Source organism: Aegilops tauschii, chromosome 3, assembly GCF_002575655.3.
Source record: "Aegilops tauschii subsp. strangulata cultivar AL8/78 chromosome 3, Aet v6.0, whole genome shotgun sequence".
Lineage (NCBI taxonomy): Eukaryota > Viridiplantae > Streptophyta > Magnoliopsida > Poales > Poaceae > Aegilops > Aegilops tauschii.
Genome location: NC_053037.3, coordinates 120,319,008 through 120,330,623, shown reverse-complemented (window position 1 = coordinate 120,330,623; position 11,616 = coordinate 120,319,008). Strand labels below are relative to the sequence as shown.

At 44.4% G+C, this 11,616-nt stretch overlaps 1 long non-coding RNA gene across 3 annotated transcripts; it reads left to right on the top strand.

The window, feature by feature from the left end:
* The first annotated feature begins 8,011 nt into the window (after positions 1-8,011).
* LOC109770212 (uncharacterized) lies at positions 8,012-9,577 on the top strand. 3 transcript variants are annotated; one of them, XR_002234510.4, is made up of 4 exons: positions 8,063-8,326; positions 8,417-8,525; positions 8,756-8,847; positions 9,226-9,577. It is a non-coding gene; the product is annotated as an uncharacterized lncRNA (long non-coding RNA). The 3 variants fall into 3 exon arrangements; XR_012204434.1 differs by having other exon boundaries at positions 8,756-9,577; XR_012204433.1 differs by having other exon boundaries at positions 8,012-8,326; positions 8,417-9,577.
* The last annotated feature ends 2,039 nt before the right edge of the window (positions 9,578-11,616 follow it).

Sequence of the window (11,616 nt, the reverse complement as noted above, 5' to 3'; positions counted from 1 at the left end):
CTCCTACTGAATTGATACCTTGGTTCTCAAAAACTGAGGGAAATACTTACGCTACTTTGCTCCATCACCCTTTCCTCTTCAAGGGAAAACCAACGCAGTGCTCAAGAGGTAGCACTCCCCCAAGCTTAGACCTCGCTTGTCCTCAAGCGAAAAACCGATATCGAAAAACATGCCCACATGCTTAGAGAGAGAGAGAGGTGTCGATAAAAACAAAATACGGACATAGTACCATCATGCTTATTATTATAACAACAACAAACTTTATCATAAAACTTTAACGCATAACTTTATCATATAACTTCTCATGAACAAGTAACAACTCATCACAACATCGAAGTAGAAGCATAAACTCTATTGAAAACTAACAAACAATATTCTCAGTCAACTTTGCAGTTATAATTCATCACACTTTCAGGAAGGGTATTGTATAGGAGCCTTTTGGCAAGTCCACATAGTGAACTATCATTTAATCTTCTATGGTCGCTAACACTCACCGTATACCTATGAGCAAAAAGTTCCAACCGGACACATAGAAAGATAGGGGCTGAAAGTTTCGCCTCCCACCCACATCCAACTGGATATATGTGCCTAGATCTTTCCTCACCACATGATGCTTGCAAAAAGAAAAAAAAAAGAAAAAGGAAGAGGGAAGAATACTTGGACTCTTGCATGAAAGTAAATACATACAGTAAAAGATAGGCCCTTCGCAGAGGGAAGCAGAGGTTGCCATGCGCTTTTTGGTTTGTATGCTCAATCTCTTAGTGCAAAAGAACGCCACGTTATATTGCCCCTTATGATAGCAACCTTTATTATGCAGTCTGTCGCTTTTATTACTTTGCCATCACAAGTTCGTACAATGCTCAATTTTCTCTTACACTAAATGATCCAACACATTTAGAAGCAATTATTATTGCCTTTTTGCACCGATGACAACTTACTTGAAGGATCTTACTCATTCCATAGGTAGGTATGATGGAATCTCAAAACAAGATTTTGGGAGCCAAGGAAGTGCAGGAGGGGAGGCATGTGGGGCCCACAAGGCACCAGGGCGCGCCCAGGTGGCTAGTGGGGCCCACGGGTGTCATCTCCACCGCCTCTCAGCTCTATAAATACCCAAATATTCCAAAAACCCTAGGGGAGTCGACGAAAAATAATTCCAGCCACCGCAAGTTCAAGAACCACGCGATCTAATCTAGATCCCTATTCTGGCACCTTGCCGGAGGGGAACACGGTCACGGAGGGGTTCATTGATACGTCTCTGTCGTATCTATAATTTTTTATTGTTTCATGTCAATATTCTACAACTTTCATATACTTTTGGCAACTTTTTATACTATTTTTGGGTCTAACATATTGATCCAGTGCCCAGTGTCAGTTCATGTTTGTTGCATATTTTTTGTTTCGCAGAATATCCATACCAAACAAAGTCCAAATGCGATAAAAACTTACAGAGGTTTTTTTGGAATATATGTGATTTTTGGGAATTTGAATTAACGCGAGTCGATGCCCAAGGGGCCCACAAGCCCTAGAGGCGCGCCCCCTCCCCAGGGCGCAGCCAGGAGGCTTGTGGCCACCCCGTAAGGCGGTTGGTGCGCTTCTTCGGCCACAACTATTGACTGTTCAGATCTGATAATGGCACTCGGGCCCTAGTGACAAGCATTAAGCATATCAAAGTCATAGCAACATCAATCTCAGAACATAGCGGATACTATGGATCAAGCCCTAACTAAACTAACTAGATTACATGATGAATCTCATCCAACCCATCACTATCCAGCAAGCCTACGAAGGAATTACTCACTCCCGGCCGTGAGCATCATGAAATTAATGATGGAGGATGGTTAATGATGATGAAGACGGAATATCCCCCTCTCCGGAGCCCCGAACGGACTCCAGATCTAGCCTCCCGATGAAGAACAGGAGGTGGCGGCAGCTCCGTATCGTAAAATATGATGAAACTTCCTCTCCTATTTTTTTCCGAAAATAGGATTTTATAGCGTTGGAATTAGGGCAGCGGAGCCTCGTGGGCCCCACTACCCACCAGGGCACGCTAGAGGGGGGAGGCGTGCCCTGGTGCCTAGTGGGCAGCTGGGGCCCCACTCCAGTGGGCCTTAGTTCCAGTAATTTTTTTTATTCCAAAATAATTCTCCAAAAAGTTTCATCCAATTCCAAGAACCTTTATTTCTGCACAAAAAAAACATCATGGTAGTTGTGCTGAAAACAACGCCAGTTCGGGTTAGTTTCATTCAAATCATGCAAATTAGAGTCCAAAACAAGAGCAAAAGCGTTGGGAAAAGTAGATATGACGGAGACGTATCAACTCCCCCAAGCTTAACCCATTGCCTGTCCTCAAGCAATTCAGTTGACAAACTGAAAATGATAAAGAAAAACTTTTACAGACTCTTTTGTTCTTGTGTCCATATATATGCTTAAATAGTACCCAGGCTTTCAGCAAAGATCATGACTAACCATGCAAGCAATAACTTTTAGAAATTATATTCACTAATATCAATGGCATAATCAACTAGCGAGCAATAATAAAATATTTCAAATGCCAACACTTTGTCAAAACAATCATGATATAATATGACAATAATGGTATCTCGCTAGCCCTTTCTGAGACAACAAAACATAAATACAAAGCACCTCTAAAGTTCAAGCAGCGACTGGACATTGTAATTCATGGTAGAAGAGATTCAGTCATGATGCACACAACATTAACTATACACAATGCATGAGGATGAAAATAGTGCTCTCAGGACTGGTGCTTATTTGAGAAGGCGATGATTCAACCTAAAAGTAAATAGATAGGCCATTCGCAGAGAGAAGTAGGGATTTGCAGAGGTGCCAGAGCTCAAAGCTTAAATCAGATATAAATATAATTTTGGGAGGTATACCTTTCCCGTCAATGTTACGACCAAGAGTTATCAATATCTTCCATGCTAAACACATTAGCGGCGGTTCCCAAGTGGTAAAAGTAAAGTTTACTCCCCTCCACCAACAAACACAAGCCATGGCTAACCGAATCCACGGGTGCCTTCCATACCAACAATAGTCCCGGGGGAGTTTTGTTTAATTATTTGCAATTTTGATGATGGGACTGGGCATCCCGATTACCAGCCCCTCTCGTGCAAGGACGAGTGAATAAACACTCACCATGAGAATAACCCGCTTAGCATGGAAGATACTGACCACCCCCTGTCGCTCCATGAGCGGTACGAGCACACAAAATAGATGTTCATTTGAGTTTTTAGAGGTGACACATGCAAATTTACTTGAAATGGGAGGGTAATACCGCATATAGGTAGATACAGTGGACTCATCTGGAAAAACTTTAGTTTATGGGTTTGGATGCACAAGTAGTATTATCGCTTAGTACAGGTGAAGGATAGCAAATAGGTTGAGAAGCGACCAGCTAGAGAGCGAAAACGGTCATGATCATGCATTATGAATAATTAACATTGAATACTAGCATGAGTAGGATATAAACACCATGAACATAAATATTGTGGAGGCTATGTTGGTTTTGAATCAACCACATATGTGAACATGTGCCAAGTCAAGCCATAGCTACTTAGGCATGGCATGAGAAACTAGCTATAATCTCTAATTGTCATCATAAACATGTTTAATCATAATATGCTGAATCATGGATACTGAGTTAAACATATTTACAAAAACATAAACAAGTTGAGTTCATACCCGCCTTTCCTTACCACTGTCACTTCATCAAATATTGTCATTATTGCCTTTCACTTGCACAATCGAATGATATAAAAATAATAATAGTGCGAGAGTGCCATGGACTAAGCTGGAATCTGCAACATTTTATTCAAAGGAGAAGACAAAATAATATGGGCTCTTTGTCATATCAACAATAATGCATATGAGAGCCACTCAACATTTTCATCGTGGTCTTATCCTTAGTATGACTCGACGAAACAAAAGAAAATAATTTCAAAGAAACACACTGAAATATTTTTGGAGTTTTTGATTTTTCTTGAAGAAAGCAAATTAAAGAAAGAAAAACAAAAATGAGAAAAACTATTTACACGGGAAAACTCCCAACAAGCAAAGGAAGAAATGGGAATTATTTTTCGATTTTCTTTCAATACTACAACTAATTAAACTAGAAAGAAAAAGAGAAAAGAAGAGAGAAATATTTTGTATTTTCTTAAAGTTTTCCAAACACACAAGGAGGAAGCGAGAAAATAAAACTAACATGGATTATACAATGAAAAAGTATAAACACCGACAACTAGAATGAAGTGTGTGAACATGAATGTAATGTCGGTGGAAATACGTACTCCCCCAAGCTTAGGCTTTCGCCTAGCTTGGTAATCACCACCCGTAGCCTGAGTAATAATCGGAATGGTAGCTCGTGGAGGCTCTCGGTGCGGCCTCCTCAGCCAGGCGGGCAGCCTCCACTGCCACGTCGTACTCGCAGGCCTCTCTCTCATAGATGTAATATCTTCCTTTACTCTGATAATCAAAGAGAGCAAGTGCAGGCAAAATGACAGGTACAATGGGTTTTTTGTCGAACATCAAGTTATATTTATCATTAGTGGCTCCAAACTTAATGAACTTATGACGCTGCATGGCACTAAAGTCTAGGTACTGGGTAGGCAAAATAGGGTCATTGGGCCAAGGTGACACCCCTAGCTTTCTAGCTACACGGAAGGCATATATTCCTCCATCAAAATGACCACTATCAGCATTGCATTGCAACCTCCATGCAATGATTGCCCCAAGATTATAACATTTAATCCCCATTAGAGCAGTGTGTATGAAGCTCAACTCAGGGGCAAAGAGTGTACTGCAATCTTGTTTACCCATAATACATTTGCCATTAAAGAGCGCAAAGTAACAGATGGATGGAAATTGTATGCTTTTTATCCTAGCTTGTGCAACTCCTCTATCCTCACCACAACAGAGACTAGTTAAGAACATCTCATACTCAGATTTTGGTGGTTCGTCTAACAAACCCCAATATGGAATTTTGCACGCATCACATAATTCTTCTAGAGGAAGGAAAATTTACAAAGGAAGTTCATCCAAATATCTGGGAGTGATGGGTCTTGATAATCCTATGGTGAGGATTCTTCTCCACAAGAAGAGGAGTTGCTAATCCTATGGTGGGGATTCTACTCCACAAGAGGAGGTCTTGATAACCATTGAAGGTTCCACTTCAACAAGGAGGGGATAGACTCCACACAGGGGAGATACATGAGCAAAGCTATATTTTCTCTATAACCTTTGCCAACACGTAGAAATGAGGTGGGGGAGTGGTATTTATAGCCCAAGGGATGAAGGGGTAAGTGATGGGAGAAAGGGTAAAGTTACATGGCCTCTGGGCGCACTCTGCATCTAGGCAGGCCGGGCGATCTAGGTAGTAAGACGGATTGTCCAGGCATTGGCAGGATGATCTGGGTTGCAACCCGGATGGTCCGACTCCATCGGTGGAGCTTCTGTTGGTGGTCCCGGACGTCCGACCATCTCCCGGATTGACCGAATTGGTGTGTGGATGTCCGACTTCAGGTCAACAGCCTCTCTGTCTTCTCCTTCCTTCTTCTGTTGCCGCTTCCAGGCTTTCCTCGTGGATGGTGTAGGCGTACTCTTGTGCTTGCACTCCTCCTCGTCGTCCATGAAGCTCCGCCTCAAACCTATACATGCACGATCGAGGTTCAAGTAGTATACCATCCTCGAAAGAGACAAGAGGACACGTGTAAAGAAGAAGATTCACCTTTATATGTTTGAAGTAGATGTTGCACGTGTCTCTTGACAAAGGGGCTCTTGACATGGTGGTGTCCATAGGGTGCTCCGCATTAGACTGGCTTGCCGGCAAGCTCTCTGGAGGGCAACATCACTGATGAGCCAACGGAAGAGGCGATCGATGATGAGCCGACGCTACCGCCCTTCCTGGTCTATGCCGACATCACCATGGGCAAGATGCGTGTGAACTTCACCGACATGATGGTGGAAGACCGGGAGGCGTCGTATCAACAAGCGCATGCCGACCAGAGGTACAACTTCCGACTCCTCAATGAGCATCGACTCACGGAGGAGCAAATTTCCCGTGACCAGGCGAACGACAATGTCGTCACGGAAATGATGGCAGATGTGGATGAGAAGAAGGTCCTGCTCATGTCCTACCGCATCACCCGCGACATCCGTCACGAGTGATGCCGGTTGCGCGTCCTGCATGCGAAGAAAGGCGTTTTGTTCGCGGACATCAACGCGGCGGCAGAGGAATTTTAGGGTGACACCGACGACGTCGCCAGCTCTGCGTGTGCCGTGCCACCACTGCCATTCGCGCCCGCCGCCATGACGACGAGGCCGAGACGTCCACGGTCGCCGCCAATAGCGAGGAAGAGTAGAACAAGGGAGGTCGCGGCCGCTTGGGTCCTAGGAAGGCCACCGCCACCATCTTGTCAGGCCTCATAGCCGGTGAGCTTGCCCGCTTCATGGAGACAGATGCCACTATTTTTTTCCTCCCACTGAAGCTTCATCTCCAAGGGCTCACAGTCGTCCGGTGAGCTTCCTGCCGGACATGAGAAGACATGTTGTGCGAAACAGACGCTGCGGCGGCCGGCGATCATTTATATTTGGTTAGAATAGTGTAGTCCGGTATAATTTAGTTGAAATATGTCGGAAATATAATGAATGTGCTCCCGTTGAAATCATCCTGTTTTATGTAGAAATTATTTAAGTTTGTCCAGGTTGTTAAAATTTGCATCGAATTTATTTCTTTTGGTTAAAGTTCGTTCGAAATGTGACCAGACGTTTACGGCTATCTTTGTACGTCCGGCTCCGTCCGGACACATGTCCACCCCGATCCGCAGACAAATTCCCAATTCTTTCGTGTTGTGCTTCGTAACCAATTAAGCTGTATTACAGATCGAATATGACCATCATTGTGCACCCTGACCAGGCATTGACTAACAAACTCTACTCCATGTCTCATTGCTGTCAAAAGAAAAACCTCTACTCCATTTCTCATTGCTGTCAAAAAAAAATCTACTCCATGTCTCAGATAAATGCTTCGATTCTAGTGCTTTCGTTATACTACAGGAATTACAGGGGCAATGGGAGTACTCAGAGACTTGCTTGTAATGACATACGTGTTGATGCTTACAATGTAAGGTTCATAATATCGTACACATGATTCTCTCTCCAAAAAAATCGTACACATGAAGAAATAGCCGGACAAGTTCGATCAGAAAGAGAAGAAGCAGGATCGATCGAACTACTTTTCCTATTGTACGCTTCCGGAGCCGATGAACATTATCAAGCAGGCGAACAACATGAACCTCTGAAGTTTACATCTGTGCATTCTCCAATACTGGACTGCCCCGTTTCATCTTTTCGACATCTCTTCACTGCATAAACAAAAGAGGCGCTTTCAAGTTTCAACTAGTGTCGTATGCGCATAGCTCACGTGTTTGGACGGCTATTGTTCAAGTGCTTCACCCTGATCGAATTAAAAGAGAGATGAGAACATCACCTCTTCTAGCGACTTTCTTGCCAAAGACAGGTGCTTCAAGTCCCTCGAAATCTTCCTGAGCTGGGTAGGCTTCCCCTCTCCACTTGCAAGAAGATCAGAACGTTTCTTCAGGACTATCTCCAGAGCTTTATCGACGCCAATGGCTGAGTCTTCAAATACTACCTGTTTAGTAGAGCGAGCATTACACACAACAGAGACCAGGCGGTGAGCAAATGACAGAAGAAGACCCAAACTCGAGAACATGCATGTTCACCTACGTACCTCAGGGGGGATGTTAACTGCAGCTTCTCGCATAGAGAATGGATTTTTAGCACCCGGGTGCCTAGGCACCCAGCTATCACTACCGTCCATGCAGAATCTTCATGTGGAGATCTGCGCAACGTTCTGTACCACCAGTTTGATTAGCAGGCCTAGAGTTCGCTAAGCGCGGTGCCTGAAAATATTTAAATGGAATCTGGGCCTAGACTCCTTCTGTTCCTGTTACTGGCCAGCCTACATCAGGATTGATATGTCGGCCTGCTGTCATGCTTTCAAGAAAAGGAATAGACCTGTCAGGGCGGTGTTTGAAACCAATGACAAGACATTGCTGCCTGCCAGCGTCCTCAACCCCACCCACCTACCCGCACAGAATAGACTCTGCCCAAACACCCGTCATAGCTGCCGATGGAGTCCACTGAGATCTGCGGAGATGATAAAAGGACGCGTCGAACTCCACCATCGCCATGCATCACCGCTGGAAGGAATAGAGGAGACTGTCGCCGCTCATGGTATCATCATCCCGGCGTCGATCGTCATCGATCTGGATTTTGAGGGAAGCTCCAGGTTAGTGTCCACATAGTTCATCGGATCCGGTGGAAATATACCTCGATTCTCACCTAAGTTCTGCTACCGACCTGATCCCCCCTTTTCCAGATCTGAAGTGGTAGATGGTAGCTCCTCCAATCCACTTTCGCGTGGCGTCCGAGCCGGCGATGCACGCGACTTCGGCTAGGACGACTCGAAGACTGGTTTGGAAACGCAGGTTTGTAGCTGAGGAGCCGTCCTCCATTCAAATCTGGGTTGGAGATTCCGAAAATTAGCTGATGATATTAGTTAGGATTGAAATTCAAGCTGTCAAGGCATATGTATGGTGCAGTACTATCACTGCTGTTCTAACTGGCGTCTGCGTGTTTGCAAGATTTCTTTTCTTTCTGAATCAATCCGTCACACTGCTCTAGTGAATGTTGTTCTTCTAATTGTTCGTTCAAATAGGAACCGAGCCAGTTCTGGACTTACGGCGAGGGCAACGCCGAGCAACTGAGCTCCATTGAAAGATGCCTTCTGAACTCCTAGCAAAAAGAATGGTTTGTGTCATATATGGACATGCTCACCAGCTTAATAGTATCTTTCTACAGTATTAAGGTCTCTCTTTCAATTACTGTTGGCTAAAGTGTTGGGCCAAGTCTTGAGTAATTGGCCTTTAGACAAGTGACAGTGCTTTACGCTGCTTAATAAAATGAGAGCCTGAAAAAAATGGACTAGTATACAGAAACAAACATCTTTATATGCCGCTTAATACGACTGCTTGTTATGTACATTGTAGAAGGCCTCACTGGAGAAACATCTTTAATTCTTTATACACTACATGAGATCTTGCCATTAGTTTTCACACTGAAAAAGAAATGCTTTTGTTATCTCTAACTTTTTTTTTGTTATCTCTATCTTGGTAATTGGTATACTAGGATTCACAAGTCTACAGAACCAGGGGAATAGCAGGTTCTTGTGCCGGCTCGGCACTTTGCACAGGAAACAGAAGCTCCTGCCTTGACCAGTATAAGGAAGGGGCGGGTCCTCACTTGGACGAGTTTGTGGAGCAGCTCAAGGGGAATTACTGGTGTCTTACTTTGGTTTGTGAAAGTGCATGTAAAACCTGGGATCGTCAGCTTATCATGCAATGTACTACTACATTTCAGTGTGTCACAATCTTTTAGTTCGCCCAAGTGCTCTCCAGAAACAAAACAGGATGTCAAACTAATTATTGATTTCACAATTGTTTCAAAGTGTTAATGTTGAAAATTAATAGTACTTGTTGCAGATATTCTTGAAGCCCTAAAATCTTGTTTTTCGTGGGCAGAACTTGAACCTGGTAAGGCATATAGGCTACACTAAAATCTTGTTTTTCGAGGACAGCACTTTAACTTGGTAAGGGTATTTGCTAGAAGCATATTACTTAATTTGGTATGCAAAGAAGCTATATTTCGTTTCCCGGACCGGACAAAACATGGACTTCTTAGCTTATCCAATTAAGACATGGCATATTGTCAGGCGTCCAACGAGGCGACGCTGTAGGAGCGATGCAACACAATCGCGTAATTTGACGCTCACTAAGTTCGACAAGGCGCCGCATGTCTGCGCAATCTGTCACCGACCAAGGCCCATAGGTCCGCATTGCGGCTCTGCCGCCTCGACAGAGCACTCATGAAGATCAACAACATTCTTCCTCAACTACATCGGTGCCTCCACCGGCGATGGTATAGAACAACGACTAGGGGTACTCATCATGTTGTCTGCCGGCCAGAAGGATCGGAAAGCTAGATCGGTGCCTTCACCGGCGATGGTAGATCCATGGTTATGACTGACGCACCATTTGTAACGTCATTGGCCGGCGCCAACCTATTTTGTGTTTTGGGTCCTTGTGGGAGAAATGTAGAAACGACGTCAAATTCATATATGAATGGAGCGGGGTATAGAAACACATAAAGAGGGAATATAGAGATGAAGCGAAATAGATAAACAAAAGGGGTAGTTGGCCGTCGAGTTTGAACGAATGTTTTGCAATTTATCCGGTTGTGTTTAGCGGACGCAACCATATTTGGATATGGTAATTAATCTGACACCTCATACTTGGACATGGTACATTTAGCCAACGCAATCATACATGGATCTGATACATTCAGCCGACACAATCATACATGTATCTGGTATAGTCACCCGTCACAACTATACTTGGACCCGGTATGTTTAATGGACACATCCATACTTTAACCCGGTACATTCACCGGACTCGACCATACTTCGATCTGACACATTCAAAGGACACAACCATACTTGAACCTGATACATTTAATCGACGCAATCATACTTGTATTTGGTACATTTAGTCGGACGCAACCATACATGAACCTAGTACAATACTTGGACTTGTATATTCAGCTGGACGCAACTATATATGGACCTGGTACATTTAGCGGATACAATCATACTTTGACCCGGATACAACCATACTTGGACCTGTTACATTCAGCCGGTGCAACTATACTTGGACCTAGTACATTTTGCCGGCGCAACCATACTTGGACCTGGTACATTACCCGACAGAACCATACTTGGACCTGGTACATTTAGCGGACACATCCATACTTGGACCAGGTACATTCAGCGGATACAACCATACTTGGACATGTTACATTCAGCGGACACAACCATACTTGAACCTACTACATTCAGCCGACGCAACCATATTTGGATCTGGTAATTCACCCGATACAGCCATACTTGCACATGGTACATTCACCCGACACAACTATACTTGGGCCAAGTACATCCAGCGGACACAACCATACATGGACCTGGTACAACCACTAAGACTTGTACCAGGTACATACGTCCAGTTAGGTGTTCCTAGTACAACATGATTAGAACGCGCAGTAGGTGTTCCGGGTATGAGTTGCGGGCATGTTATGCCTGAGCGTGTCCCCAGGCGTTTGAGGCCCCAAATTTGCTGTTCGTGGTTGTAGATGCTATTATCACTTGTATCACATACATATGACCGTTCATGTGCTCCTGGTACAATATGATTAGAACGCGCCAGTAGATGTCCCGGGTACGGGTTGCGGTCGTATTGTGCCCGGGCGCGTCTGAGAGCGTCTGACTGCCCGAATTTGCTTTATATGGTTGTAGATGCTATTAGCACTTGTATCAGGTACATATGCCCGGTCAGGTGTTCTTGGTACAACATGATTACCACGCGCCAGTAGGTGTTCCTGGTACGAGTTGTGGTCGTGTTGTGCCCGGGCTCGTCCGCGAGCGTTTGAGGGCCTGAAATTGTTGTCTATGGATGTTGATGCTATTGG